A 15481-nucleotide genomic window follows, 5' to 3' on the forward strand; every position below is an offset into this window, starting at 1 on the left:
TGACATGTATCTCACCACAACAAGCTCATAGATCTACATGCATTTCATGTGTGTGTTAGGCAGACTGTCCTGAATCTGGCAATATCATTGTCATGGTGGAGGGATTCTCTGGGGCTGAGCAATTTACAGACATATGTGGTGTGCACCTTACAGAAATAAATGCCATTTTTTATTTAGTGATTAAAAATTACCTTTCTGCGCTCCATATCTGTGACACAAACTGATCTGACCTGACTTGACCCGAGTTTACGTGTTAGCCTGTGTGTGCGTGTCTGCGCTCATCCTCTACAACTTTTTACTGCATTGCCATGAACAAAGTAAAGGCAAAAAAGGTGTTTCTTTGTCGAACAAATTGGGATGCAATGTGAGCCTTGAATTGGAGTCCATGCAGGAATTAGGATCTCAGGATGCTAGGATCTCAAAACCGGATTATGAACATTCTTTGCCATATAGAGAAACAAACAATAGCGTTGGATTATAAACATGCTGTAAAAACAGACAAAAAGCCAAGCTATATGAAGTTATTATTTTGCTGTCACTTCGTCTGTTTTATAACCCAGAAGGATGTACTTAGTATCAAATGATAGATCTGTGTCTCCTCTTTCATCTGACATGTGTGGCACATCTATCAGATCACGGGTCCGCGGGTAATTCAAACGAGAGTAATGGGTGTGCAGTGTTGGTTTTTGTACATGACATTATTATTTTGCAGTCACTTCGTCTGTTTTCATAAGCCAGAAGGATCGACATACTTGGTGCTAATGGATAGACCTGTGTCTCCCCTTTCATCTGATATGCTTGCCATATCTATGTGTTCACGGGTTCGCGAGTATAATTCAAACGAGAGTATTGGTGCGCAGGTGAATGCAGAGAAGTATAGACTGTAACAGGGTTCCCACACCTTGGTTAAGATCAAATTCAAAGACCTTTCAAGGACTTTCCAGGCCCAATATCCTTAAATTCAAGGACCTAATGTGTCGATAAATTTCAAGCGTGGGCATGGTTAAACCATGTTACCTCAACAGACCAAGGATACCTTGTCGCAGTTTTCTTTTATTTTTGTTCATATGACAGATGGTAGGCATATTCTATTTTTCATGTTTGTATTTTGCATAAAACTGAGCTGAAATAAACTTGTCCTAAACAAGTTAAACTCGTTACCATGAACCTGTCGGTTTATTCATCAGAATGTTAAATTAAATATTTGGGCAACAAACACCACTGTGAAACACTGTGAAACACGCAGAAATCATGCTGGCCGTACATGTTAATAAGCGGAGTTGTACGTAATTGTATGAATTTTTTTTTCCTCAAAAAGAAATTCAAAGACTTTCAAGGACCTCCATTTATTTATGTCTCTTTTCAAAAACTTTCAAGGTTTTCAGATTCACAAACTTTCAAGGATTTCAAGGACCTGTGGGAACCCTGCTGTAAATATGATGCAATTTGATTTAATTTCATGATTTTTTTTATTTTCATACGTACAGACAAGTTGGAAAGCCCCACTTCTGCTCTGCCACACAATAAAGGTTTCATCTCGCTGCGATGAACAGTTGCGGAGTAATGTAACAGAGAAGAAAGGGTGTGTTTTTTGACACTCTTTGCGTCAATCGGGTTCTAAGGGTTAAAGGATAACAACAGTTAACTAACTGTTAGTAATGAATTGTTAACTGTTTATCTAACTATCTAATAAGCACATGATATTCTAAAGCGTTACCAGCAATTTAAAGTTAAAGTAAGATTGTGGCCAAAACTGGTACTGCAAACACTTTCAAATTACTGTAGAGCAGTGTATCCCCTCCCCCTCCCCCCTGACTCGAGGTTGCCAACCCGGATGCCGAATGCCGAACTGATGTTTCTGTTAATTAGCCTTGTCACTGTCTCACCTGTTTCTTGTTATGTTCATTAACAGACACTTTCTGACATTTTGTGACCCATTTTCTCCATCCAGATTTAGTTATAAGGCCAGACAAGAGCACCATAGTATGTTTGCTTTTTGTAAGAAAATTTAAGAAATATTAGTTAGTGCCAAGAGCCATTTTATATTTTAGTACACATCAGGGGCGTCATGCAAGGCAAAATTCAGAGGGGGCACAATCAGGCAATTTTTTTCGGGGGGGGGGGGGGACAGAAATACCTTAACAGAGCAAGCAGCAACCATCCTCTATCTGAGGACTAAGCTAAAGTATCTATTTTGTAAGTTAATGTAAAACATATAGGTTGGTGAAAGAACTGAAAGCTCAAATTCAGCTCATTAAAGCATGTTTAGACACACACATTTACCACATTTACACTATAGGCCTACTACACATGATTTTAAAAAAAGTATCATTGCAGTTGTTATGATTTGATTGATATGTGACCTAAGAACAATCTTACATTAAAAAAGTTGCTGAGGTCTGACTTTATGGTGCTCAGAAATTAAATTATTGTAATTCATGTGATGAAGGACTTTGAAAGAAGTTTGACAGGTTTCAGTGCTGAGTAAGGTTAACCCTAAATATTTGAATATTTTACTAGTAATATATTTTTCATGACCATTATGGCAAGCAATAGGCTACCTCATTTGTAAGTTGCTATCTGCAAATCATGAGCAAGTGACCTGATAATAACCTAAGTTATGAGCACGAGAGAGACTATTATACTTTCTTGCCCTCTACATCACGGTCATAGCGATCGTATATAAAACAACTTTAAGCCTCCTTTTGAACGGGTAGCCTATCCATTTTCATTACATCGATTAGCAGCCAGATACGTGAAGAGAACAAGTATACTTTTTGATCCCGTGAGGGAAATTTGGTCTCTGCATTTAACCCAATCGGTGAATTTGTGAAACACAAACAGCACACAGTGTACACAGTGAGGTGAAGCACACACTAATCCCGGCGCAGTGAGCTGCCTGCTACAACAGAGGCGCTCGGGGAGCAGTGAGGGGTTAGGTGCCTTGCTCAAGGGCACTTCAGCCGCGGCCCACTGGTCAGGGCTCGAACCAGCAACCCTCCGGTTACAAGTCCAGAGTGCTAACCAGTAGGCCACGGCTGCCAACAAGTGGAGAAACATCCAACGCAATCCCTTGGTAGGCCTATATTAGGTTGGATTTTGTAGTCACTGCAAATCTAACACCCTCGTTTATGAAACTGGAAACAATTGAACCAGGATACTTTGCCAAATATTTGTAATATTTGTAAGAGTTGCCTAGGCTACGTTATACTGACACCATGTAGGCTAACGTTAACGTAATGCTCTGAATTCGCGGCCAACATCAAATCCATAGTTCTAACTATTTGATCATCAAGTCAAAATTTCCTGGTCAACTACAAATAATTCCACTACTTTTTATTGCTTAGCTAGACTACCACTTCAACACCATTGACTGTATCTGTTTAAACTGTAACTGTAACAGTTCAACTGTTCAAACTGTAGCCTAAAGTTAACTGTAACAGTTCAACACAAGCAAAACATTGCGAGCTGAATGCACGTGTGAGTTGTTACGGGAACATACACAGACACCAATTTTAGGAAAAGGGCTGTTGACTGGTCTTCAGCTATTTTGCTACGGTTTATTACACATCTAGAAGAATACATTTGAGTTGTTATAGGCTCTGGCTTATTATGGAGCATAATAGGAACAAAGTTATGATCAAAAAAATTATCAAGGACGAAAAATCTGAGGGGGCACGTGCCCCCTTAACTTCAATGGGCATGACGCCACTGGTACACATTTAAGCCTCAGAAAAAGTTATCAATATATGATATCAACATACCAAAGTAGGTGCTTTGAAACATATATACATGGAGTGCAACACGGGTACCAGTTCAACTTTCAGAAAACAAATGTTTTTGTTTAACTTGACTGATGTCATACACTCCAACAGAAAAAAGATAGGCCTATTATAAAACTTTACTGACATTGTGCAGAATACAAGCACAGGGATAACAACACTGAACTATTTTCTTTTTAACATCCAGTTGTGGTTGTTTGAAGCTAGACAACATTCATACTCTGAATATCATTATCCTTTACAAATGTGGATTTACTATACACACATTGCCATGTGCATATCACTTGTATTCAAAGTGAATTGAAACATCTTAGCTTTAGATGCTAGTCTTGTCCATCAGGGGGACCAATCTCATAGCCACACCCACACTCATTCTCATAGCCCCAATCAAACAATCATTACCCATACCAGTCAAGCTACATTTTAAATATTCACATTGTTGTGTTATACCAGGTGTGGGCAAACTGCGGCCCGCGGCCCGCCAAGCACTTTCATCCGGCCCGCTGAGCATTTCATTTAGTTATCAGGCTGCTCGCTATTTTTTCCTGCGATAGAGACGACGTTGGTTAGCTCTACTGCAAACTGCTTTTCACTCTCCTTAGATAACGTTTACAATGTCAATGTCAAAACATAATGTTAACATCATGTTAAACTAAGTTAACTCTTAGTTATCTCCTTTGTAGCAGATCTAACGTGAACATTATGCAATCCATTTAATTGGGAACGCGTCTGCACTCACGAGAGGGAGAGAGAGCCGCAGGTTCCAGCTGGCTTGTGATTGTTGATAATTGATATCTCCTTCTTATAAGAAAGTTTTAAAAGGAAATCATGAAGGCAACAGTAGTTCCCACTACTGACCATTTAAAAACTGTGAGAGGGCCCAACCGTATAGGTACAGCACTAGCCATAGCGGAGCAGGCAGAAGATCATTGAGAAATAAACGTGAATTAAAGCGACTGTCTTAAAGCGACAGTGCACAATTTATACATAAACAGCATAAAATTAGCAGTATTTTTAAGCAATTAATATATTAAAACAAATACTTTTCATACTTAATTATAGAAATTATAGGCTATACAATTTTAATTTCTTTATGCGTGTGGCGTGTTGTGCGGCCCGCCGGCCAATTTTCGAAACCCAATGTGGCCCTTGAGCCAAAAAGTTTGCCCACCCCTGTGTTATACTGATCATTTAGATATTCATTCTGTGCAAGAATGTGTGCACAGTGGCTTGATTATGTTGGCACATGCTCTCATCACCCTTATGTAGAAGTCTAGCATACAATGGTAAGCTCTCTGAATATCATTTGAGAGCTGCACAACGTCATGCTAATGGAAGATTAGTCTTTCAGTGTTGTAAACACTGTGGTGTGATCTATAATCTTGTTATATTGCCAGGGCGCCAGGCGGCGGTAGAGGGGGATCTCAAGAGTTGTACGACAGAGTTATAGTTCGTGAATAATAAAGTAAACCATGTGAATCTACCCTGCTGCGTCTTTATTAGTTATCCAGAGAACCCAACACGACATGGTGTCAGAAGTGGTGCTAAACTGAGTGAAAGGATAGTGGGCATTATATGAGAAGAGGAAGAAAGAATAAACTTAGGGGGAGAAGCTCAAGCCAAGCAGACTTAGCCAGCATGTCGCAACGAGGACAGCAAGCTGCCGAGCAAAGTGGGCAAGAACAGAACGCCCCTCCACAGCCTCCTGCGAAAGCATCGGCAACGTTCTCAATAAACCCACCAGAATCTTTTGACTTTTCGAAGCCACATGACTGGGAAAAGTGGATAAGACGGTTCGAGCGCTTCAGGGTGGCTAGCGACCTGGACAAGTCATCAGAAGCTAACCAGGTGAACACGCTAATATACTGCATGGGGGACGAGGCAGATGACGTGTTAAAAGGGCTAACATTAACCGCTGAACAGAAACTGGTATACAGCTCTGTCAGAGACGGCTTCACACACTTTTTCGTGCCGAAGAAGAACGTAATTTACAAACGAGCTAAATTTAACCTGCGAGCTCAGGGGCCGTCCGAATCTGCTGACTCCTTTATAACTGCTTTATATGCACTGGCTGAAGACTGTGAGTATGGGGCACTGCGCGATGACTTGTTGAGAGACAGGATCGTAGTAGGCATTAGAGATAATGTGCTTTCACAGAAAATGCAAATGGAAAGTAGGCTGGATCTGGCAAAAGCCATAAATATGGTCAGACAAGCAGAGGACATTAAACGGCAACAAACCGATCTGAGAGGAGATGCTACACATGCTACTAAAACTACAGTGGATGCAGTGCACACGAAGAAAGCAAAACAGCAAGCATGGAAAAATAAAAGACAGCCAGCTAAACAGTACAAAGACAAGCACGAAGCAGGAGCAGAGCATAAGTCATGCCCTAAATGTGGTAAGTCACATGCAAAATTCCATTGCCCAGCAAAGAATGCAGACTGCCACAACTGTGGGAAGAGAGGGCATTATGGTAAAGTGTGCAAGTCAACTAAAAGCGTGAGTGCTGTCATGGAAGATGATGACATATTCCTGGGAACCGTTGATGCAAGAGAACATGCATGGACAGTAGACTTACAAGTAAGGAATGCTAATGTGAGGTTCAAGATTGACACAGGGGCCGACGTTACTGTCATACCAGAGCAGGTGTACAGACAGATATGCAGAGGCACCGGATACAACCTCACCCCAGGTAACAAAGCACTGTTTGGGCCAGGCCGTGAACCTCTCTCAGTAGTGGGAGTAGCCAGAGAAATACTCAAAAGTGGTGACAAATGCACCACAGAGGACATTTATGTAGTGAAGCACCTGAACACAGCTCTGCTGAGTAGACCCGCCTCAGTTAACCTCAGACTGGTAGCCAGAGTAGATAACATCAACTTTGACTCTGTAAAACAACAATACCCTAAGCTGTGTGGTGGGTTAGGTTTAGTACAGCAGCAGTACACAATTAAGCTTAGACCAGATGCCAAGCCTGTGTCTTTGAAAGTGCCCCGCCGTGTCCCACTGCCCTTGATGGGAAAGGTGAAGCAGGAACTCCAGCGCATGGAGCAGCTGGGAGTCATCAGCCGGATCGAGCAGCCGACAGAGTGGTGCTCTGGCATGGTGGTCGCACCAAAGAAAGCTAAGGACGAAATAAGGATCTGCGTTGACCTCTCTCCCCTCAATGAAGCGGTGTGCAGGGAAAAGTTTATCCTCCCGTCTGTGGACCAGACGCTAGGCATGCTGTCCGGTGCAAAAATATTCACAAAACTGGATGCCAACATGGGGTTTTGGCAGATCCCATTATCAAAAGACTGTGCCCATTACACCACTTTTATCACCCCATTCGGGCGCTACTTCTTCAACCGCTTACCATTTGGTATTGCCTCAGCGCCCGAACATTTTCAGAATCGGATGGTGACTGAAGTGACAGAAGGCTTAGAAGGAGTCGTTTGTCACATGGACGATGTCCTAATATGGGGTTCCACACAAGCAGAGCACGACACACGGGTGCATGCAGTTCTGCAGAGGGCACAGGCGGCAGGCATCACACTGAACACAGCCAAGTGTGAGTTCAGCAAAACTAAGGTGAAATTTCTCGGATACATCATCTCGGCAGATGGGATAAGCCCAGATCCAGAGAAGACACGTGCCGTACGTGAGATGGATCCGCCACACAACATCAGTGAGCTCAGGAGCTTTTTGGGCATGGTGAATCAACTAGGCAAGTTTGTGCCCAACTTAGCCGAAAAAGATAAAGCTCTCAGAGATCTGCTTTCAAAAAAGAACCTGTGGTATTGGGGGCCTGATCAGCAGAGGGCATTCACCAGCCTCAAACAAGAGTTAGCGTCCACTCCGGTCCTGCAGTTGTACGACCCAAACAAAGAACTTAAAATCTCAGCCGATGCCTCGTCGTATGGGCTAGGCAGTGTACTTTTGCAGAAAAGCCAGGAGACCTGGGCGCCGGTGGCATATGCGTCCAGGGCACTCACAAGCACGGAGCAACGCTATGCTCAAGTGGAGAAAGAAGCACTGGCCCTGACCTGGGCATGTGAAAGATTCAGTGACTTCATCATCGGTCTCCATTTTGAGCTGGAGACAGACCACAAACCTCTCGTGAGCCTGCTGGGTGGACAAGCGCTGGATTCCCTCCCACCTAGAATACAAAGATTCAGGATGAGACTCATGAGATACAGGTACACAATAATGCACGTCCCAGGGAAAAGCCTCACTACAGCAGACACACTGTCCCGGGCGCCACTGAAGGATGGCATGACAGATGGAGATGGCTTGATGGAGGAAACAAACATATACGTTGACTCTGTAATTGCAAACTTACCAGCAAGCGAGGCTTACCTGTCCGAACTGCGGAAACAGCTGAGTGCAGACAGCGTGTGTGCTGAAGCGATGAAGTACTGCATCGAGGGATGGCCAGATCGCAGCAGACTGGATGTGCTACTAAGACCCTACTGGACTGAAAGAGCTGTTCTCAGCACTCACAATGGACTATTATTGCGGGGTACTAGGCTAGTTATCCCTTCAGTAATGAGGAACAGAGTGCTAGAGAAAATTCACGAAGGGCACCAGGGAATAGTGAAATGCCGTGAACGAGCCAAACAGTCCGTGTGGTGGCCTGGGCTAAGTAGCCAGATAGGAGAGCTAGTGTTGAAATGCACGGCATGCGTTAAAGAACGTGCCAATGTCATTGAGCCTCTTATGCCTTCCAAGCTACCCGATAGACCATGGCAGAAGTTAGGGGCCGATTTGTTTACATTGAAAAACAAAGACTACTTGCTTGTTGTGGACTATTTTTCCAGGTATGTAGAGGTGGCCCAGCTGAGCCCGACAAGAAGTGTGGATGTGGTAAAGCACCTCAAGTCAATTTTCGCCAGGCACGGCATACCGGAGATTCTAGTCACGGACAACGGGCCTCAGTTTGCGGGGGCTCACATGACGGCCTTTGCCACTGAGTATGAATTCGAGCATGTAACAAGCAGCCCAAGATACCCTCAGAGCAACGGCGAGGCCGAGCGTGCTGTCCAAACCATCAAAAACCTGCTGAAGAAAGCAACTGACCCCTACCGTGCACTGCTGGCTTACAGGAGCACTCCTTTGAGCAATGGCTTCAGTCCGGCCCAGCTGCTCATGGGGCGCCGCCTGCGCACCACTGTGCCAGCTTTCCCGGCGGTGTTGGAGCCAGACTTCCCAGACCTTCAGGCGGTGCAGCGTAAAGAAAGGGAGAAGAGATGGATGGACGCAAGCAACTATGACCGCAGACACAGAGTGAGAAACCTCTCTGACCTGTCATCAGGAGATCAAGTGTGGATCACAGATACAAGATCCCCAGGTACTGTGACATCCGCACATGAAACACCTAGATCTTACCTGGTCAGTGGACCACAGGGCACTTTAAGACGGAATCGCCGCCACCTTGTGCCCATGTCGACAGACAACGGCAGTAAAACACAAGAACATGCTGCAGGAGTCGACCTGCAGGATACTTCAGCGGACACTGGTCAGGTGTCTCCAGAAGGGCCTCAGGGCACTCCAGAAACTGTGAGAACCAGGTCTGGCAGGTCTATCACAAAGCCAGATCGACTGGATCTGTGAGAACTTCAAAAAAAAAAAGAAAAAAAAATGAAAATGAATGTGAAAAAAAAAAAGACAATATACTAATGTATTGGGGGCATAACAGGGAGGTTTGTTTATGCAAAGTTATAAGGGTTTAATGGGAGGTTAAATCCTGTTGTGTGTTATGTCTAAGGTGGCTACTGTTCATTTATATCTTAAACATTCCTCAATGAGTTCATTTTCTTTAGAGTAATCTGGTCACATTATGAGTTCACAGGAAAGAAGAGTGTTAAAGAAGCACTGTAAAGAAATGTGTTATAGTAGACTAAATGTTTCACAGTGATATAAAAGTGAGTTTAAGAGTTTGATACAACCTTGTGATAAATGATGCAGGTCACAGTCTATTGCTTTTCAGAAAGGGAGATGTGGTGTGATCTATAATCTTGTTATATTGCCAGGGCGCCAGGCGGCGGTAGAGGGGGATCTCAAGAGTTGTACGACAGAGTTATAGTTCGTGAATAATAAAGTAAACCATGTGAATCTACCCTGCTGCGTCTTTATTAGTTATCCAGAGAACCCAACACGACAAACACTAGCACTGGACTTCTTCACGTCCTCCCATTATTGTATTGTGAAAATCTCATATTTTATCTGCAATGTTTTCTGCTTTGTTAAGGAAGATCTTGCATTTGAGTGTTCTAGTGGTACTAGATCTTAACTTATAATTGCACAAAATATGGTGAAATTTCTCTTGTGGCTTTGCAATTGATCTGCATGTGTTTCACAACCTTTGGTGAGGCTTCATAAATGGCACCTGAAACTCCCTTTAAAACGCTTTAAAAGCCTAAAAATATATTTTTAAAACGTTCCAATGATGAAGGAAATGCATTTGCCTTGTCCTGTCTAATCCTAAAACAATATTTAATTGTAAACCGTACACATTAGCTTTGAATTCACAAGGTACAAGTGAGGAAATATGCCAAGGCAGAAAGTGGCTCTTAATAAACATGACAGGGAACAGGTGAGACAATGATTACTCTAATAAGCAGATTCAGGTGAGGGGTGGAGACAAGGAAACAAGGAGCCAAAACACATGGCTATATAAACAAATCAGCACATGGTATAAGTCAGTGTTTTTCGACCCTTTTTGTGCCACGGCACACTTTTGACACTTAAAATGTCCCACGGCACACTAACACACTAATCCTGTGTGAATAAAAAATAAACATACCATAGCCTAAAATTTCAAATAATACACAGATATGGCCTTATTATGGCTTCTATACAAGACCTGCTCAATATAACAAGCGCCCTCTGTTTCATTTGTAGGTGACTATATCTAATTTAATTGTTGTTTTGAACTGGATATGTGATGATTCTGTGAATACTGGATATGGGGCCCCCGTTGTACAATGCCTGCATACCACAAATAGTGCAATCATACAATCAATGAGAGTATTATAAATTCTTTGATGCAACAGTTGCTTTTCTGGACCAGTGAGTGACATTTGGGTCATTTTCTGCGGCACACCTGATGATCTCTCACGGCACACTGGTGTGCTCCGGCACAGTGGTTGAAAAACACTGGTATAAGTAAACAAATGTCCATAGGAAGTCAGGAAAATATCAATCACCCTCAGCCATGAGAACCATGTTTGATACCTTAATTGATATAGTTTGAGGCAAGGTACCAACACAATATTTTGAGCATGTACTAATGTAAACATATTATTTCCAGTGCTATGATTGTTTTTGTGGTAGACTTTGTCATACATGGGGAATATACACTTGAAAATTAGGTATGAAGTAATTTTTTTCATGTTTGATGCTCTATAAATTATATATTTTCATTTATTTTAGACATGCAACCTAATTGGTAAGGAAGTACTAAAACAGTAGTATTATATAAATAAATTCAAAACTTCTGATGGGATTCATTGTGAAGATATAATGGTCAAAACATACTTAAATGTTTCATAAATGCAATTTTCAGCAAGTCATAGCTTGAGAAATATTCAACTGTAAGATTTCAGAAGTTGAAGACATTTAACATAGTAGAATACTCCCTGAATATTTCAAAAATCTAGCATGAATCGTTCAAGAGTAAAGACCAAAGGAACTTAGTCATTTAAAAAAAACAGCATTTTTTCAGACTCATGAGCCTGTTTTTTAAGCTTCCATATCTCAGACAATAAAGTAGATACAAGCTTACAATTTTGCACAGTAGTTGCTGGGTATAATAACATTATTGCCCTAAAGTTTGAAGAAAATCCAAGATGGTCAGGCGGGACATTTTTCTAAAATCTGTTGATTTGGCACGGAATGACCCCAAAACAGAACATAAACATCAGTTGAGGGTTGCAACTTCACTTTATAAATGACAATATCCTGGCCAGACTACTGTTGTCAGTGATATAAGTATTTGAAATGAACATGATTTCTTAATGTGTTGTGACATACAGTACCAGGGCCATTTTATGATTAATTGAAATACATTTCTTACACATGGTTCCTTTAAAGTTAAAAGTTAAAGTTAAAGTTGATATTTAGCAACTACTCACCATGGTCCATTATCCCCTTTACGAAATGATAAGATGATCACAGAAATACAGCAGATGTGTGTTGAGCTGTTGAGATCTGGGGTTGTTGTAAGAAACACATGGTCAGTGGTGAAAAGTTTAAATACATTTAGGGGTGTGTCCAGTTACATTTGGGGTGGTTTGGTTGTGTTACGTCAGGTGCATTGTTCAAAATGGTTGTTCTTTTGTTTCTTAATTAGTCATGGGTGTGATTTGGGCGTAACATCCTTTCAACCAATGAGAGTGACATCTGTCATCCCCAAGCAGCACAACATCAAACAATGCGTAGGTATAGACCTCTGAAGTTCGCCTACAAAAAAGAACCAAAACGGCCATCTTTGCCCATATAAGGAGATCCGGTTGTTAATTGAAGCTAACTACCCATGGTAAGTTGCATTGGAAGTTAGCTCTGGGGTAGCAAAAATCTAATTGTGCCGCCTTCACGTACCGGAGATCACAGTATCCACTCGAAGGCAGAGGACAAAAGTGTGTTCAGGAAAACGTCTGCATTTCAGACTTTTTCATCCCCGCGAGAGTTTAACAGGTGCGATAATTCAAAATCCCCATGTTATTTTCCCATAGGAAAAATCGCCAGATACCGGATGTCAAAGATGACTGCTTTTTTGTAGGCGAACTTCAGAGGTCTATTTAAACGGTCTCTGACTGACGCCTTTTGCTTTCCTCAAAGCTCTGATGGTTGACTCTCAGACACACACAATAATGGAAGACACATCTTGTAAGTTATATATTTTGTATTTACTCACATCTAATTTCATTCAATTATATAAAAAATGTCCACCTGTAAAGGTCAAGATGGCATAAAAGTGCACAATATTTGTACTTGAATTTCCCCTTGGGGATCAGTAAAGTATCTATCTATCTATCTATCTATCTATCTATCTATCTATCTATCAATATATTATTCTTCCTCGTGCACATATTAGTAATTATTTTTACCTTGCTAAACTAATGTATTCAGCCTATTTAATTTATCTATGCTGTTAAACTTAATTATTGAATCTCCCAAAATCTAGCTTTTGTTTAACCTTAGCCTGGTTTTAAATATCATTACTAAGAAATAGGACTGCACTCTAAATGTATGTTTTGGATTTTGGAATGATGTTTAGGCCAGATGTCAACATGGACAGCAATTTGGAGTATTCTATTTCTAAATTTACTAAGGATTCAGCACAGGTCTCAATCTAGACTGAGAGCTTTAACATAAGTGTCAGGCAAAATGGGAAGTCAGTCAATGAGCAACAAGGTCTTGTTTATATACATTTATTTATTAATTTAGCAAACACTCTTTTACAAGGAGACTTGTCAATTATATTACAAGGGCCATTGTCCTCAGAGTATCTTGTGGTTAAGTGTCTTCCTCACAGGCACAGCGGTGGAAGCTGGGTATTGAACCCACATCTTTTCAGCCAGCTCCTTAACCACTGCACTACCACTGACCCAGTTCAGAAGAAAGCTGACCAATCAATGTTTGGATCTTGCTCATGGTATTGAATTAGCTGAAGTTAGCACTTTCAATTTTGCAATTTCCCCATTATTTAAATTAGGGTCCTCAATCAGTAGTTGGATACGTTGTATGCTATCACAGAATACATCGACAGAATGGATGAATGGGGTAATACGGGGTGGGGGGGGGGGGGGGGGGTTTGGTTGTGTGAATTTCTGGCCATGTACTGAACTCTCATTATTTAACAAATCCAAAACAGTTTTCTATGTCTGCTTGAAAATAACAATGCAATGACTGCAGTCCTGAAGGACAGGCTGAGGAAGACTTTGGAAAATCTCAGTGGGAAAGACTTCAAGACATTTAAACACATCCTGCGGGACCAGGACCAGGACCAAATAGCATGGGGACGCCTGGAGAAGGCGGACACAGACGAGACTGTGGACTTGATGGTGCAGGTGTACCCTGAAAAAAAAGCTGGGGCCACCATGGTGGATATCTTACGAAAGATGAAACAGAACAAGTCAGCCGATGACTTAGAAAAGCATCTTCGAAAATGTAAGTGTTTCCTGAAAGGAATTTTTTCTCATGGATTTGTTGTTTCTGTTTCTTCAACACTCTACCTTTCGGTTAATTATATATCTGTTGTCTTTTCCATTATCAGTGTATCTTTCACCCCCAGTGCCCATGTCACAGCAAGGAGTTGGCACACTGCCAGCCACATTTGGTACATTAACAATAACATATGTATTTATCCTAACACACACACACACACACACACACACACACACCTTAGTTGTTGTTTGTGTATTGATGTCTATGTCTATTGCAAGCAGGTCGTGATCTGACTGTTGTCCTTTTGGGAAAAACTGGATCAGGGAAGAGTGCAGCCGCGAATACCATTCTGGGGCATGAGGTATTTGAAGCAGAAATTTCATTTCATCCTGTGACACAGCACTGTTTAAGGAGACGAAGGCTGTTTGGAAGAAGGACTGTCACAGTGATCGATACTCCTGGCCTATCAAGCCATCTCGATGATCGACTGCGTACTGAAATCGAGGAATATCTGGAACCTGGACCCCATGTGTTTCTTCTGGTGGTCAGGGTGAATGAGAGACTCACACAGGAAGCGAAGAATGCTGTGAAATGGGTTGAGGATAATTTGGGTAGGGATGTTCTGTGCTACATCATTGTACTCTTTACTTATGTGGACCAGCTACAGGGCACACCACTTGAGGAGTATTGCAGAGCCAGTAAATATATCCGAACTCTGATCAACAGCTGTGGGGGAAGATTTCATCCATTTATAAGCAACAATCAGGATGAACAACAAGTTGAAGTTTTGTTAGAAAAAATTGATAGGTTAGTGTGGTGGAACTCTGTCCAGGCAATGTATGATATCAAGTGGTACCATGAGGCTCAGAGAGAGAGACCTCAACCTGCTTTTAACTATGTTTAATATGTCTCCTGATAATAGATGTGTTTCTTCTGATATATGTTTGAGTGAAATTATAAAAATATGTACACAATGTCATATATGGTTATCTTGGTATATTGATAATTGGTGTATTTAATTAATTAAAATGGTTAATTTTGTTAATCAATTTAATCGTAATTATTGTACATTAAAAAAACATGTACAATATTTAACTGCCAACGTTTGCCAGCAATGCTGTAAATGCTCATGTGATTTCACTGTAAACATACAATATATCATATTTATACATCATTTTGTTGTTGTAACTTTTTCCCAGAATGCCACAGCCCCAGTTCCCATATCGTTAAAGTGATCACATATTAATCCTTACTGAAATGTAACCTTAAATATGAAATTCACCTTTTATGGGTCATTTATAAATAACACAAAAGAAAACTGCTTGAAAAAATAACACTTAACCAATTTCCGAAATGGGATTGCATGACATCTCTTTTAACCAATTATGTAATGTTTTTGTTGCTACATGGAAGTAGGAGAAAATACCACACATTGAGTCACATAAAACATCAATATCACTAACCAAAAAATATTACTAGACAGCCCAACTGTCTAACTGTTTTAGTCATTTAGCTAAAAATCTGAACCTTTAATAAGTCCTATAAAG

This window comes from Alosa pseudoharengus, unplaced genomic scaffold (genome assembly GCF_046254945.1).
Source record: "Alosa pseudoharengus isolate Yale_2024_CS ecotype anadromous, Long Island Sound unplaced genomic scaffold, YU_APseudo_1.1 YU_APseudo_1.1_scf_1, whole genome shotgun sequence".
NCBI lineage: Eukaryota > Metazoa > Chordata > Actinopteri > Clupeiformes > Clupeidae > Alosa > Alosa pseudoharengus.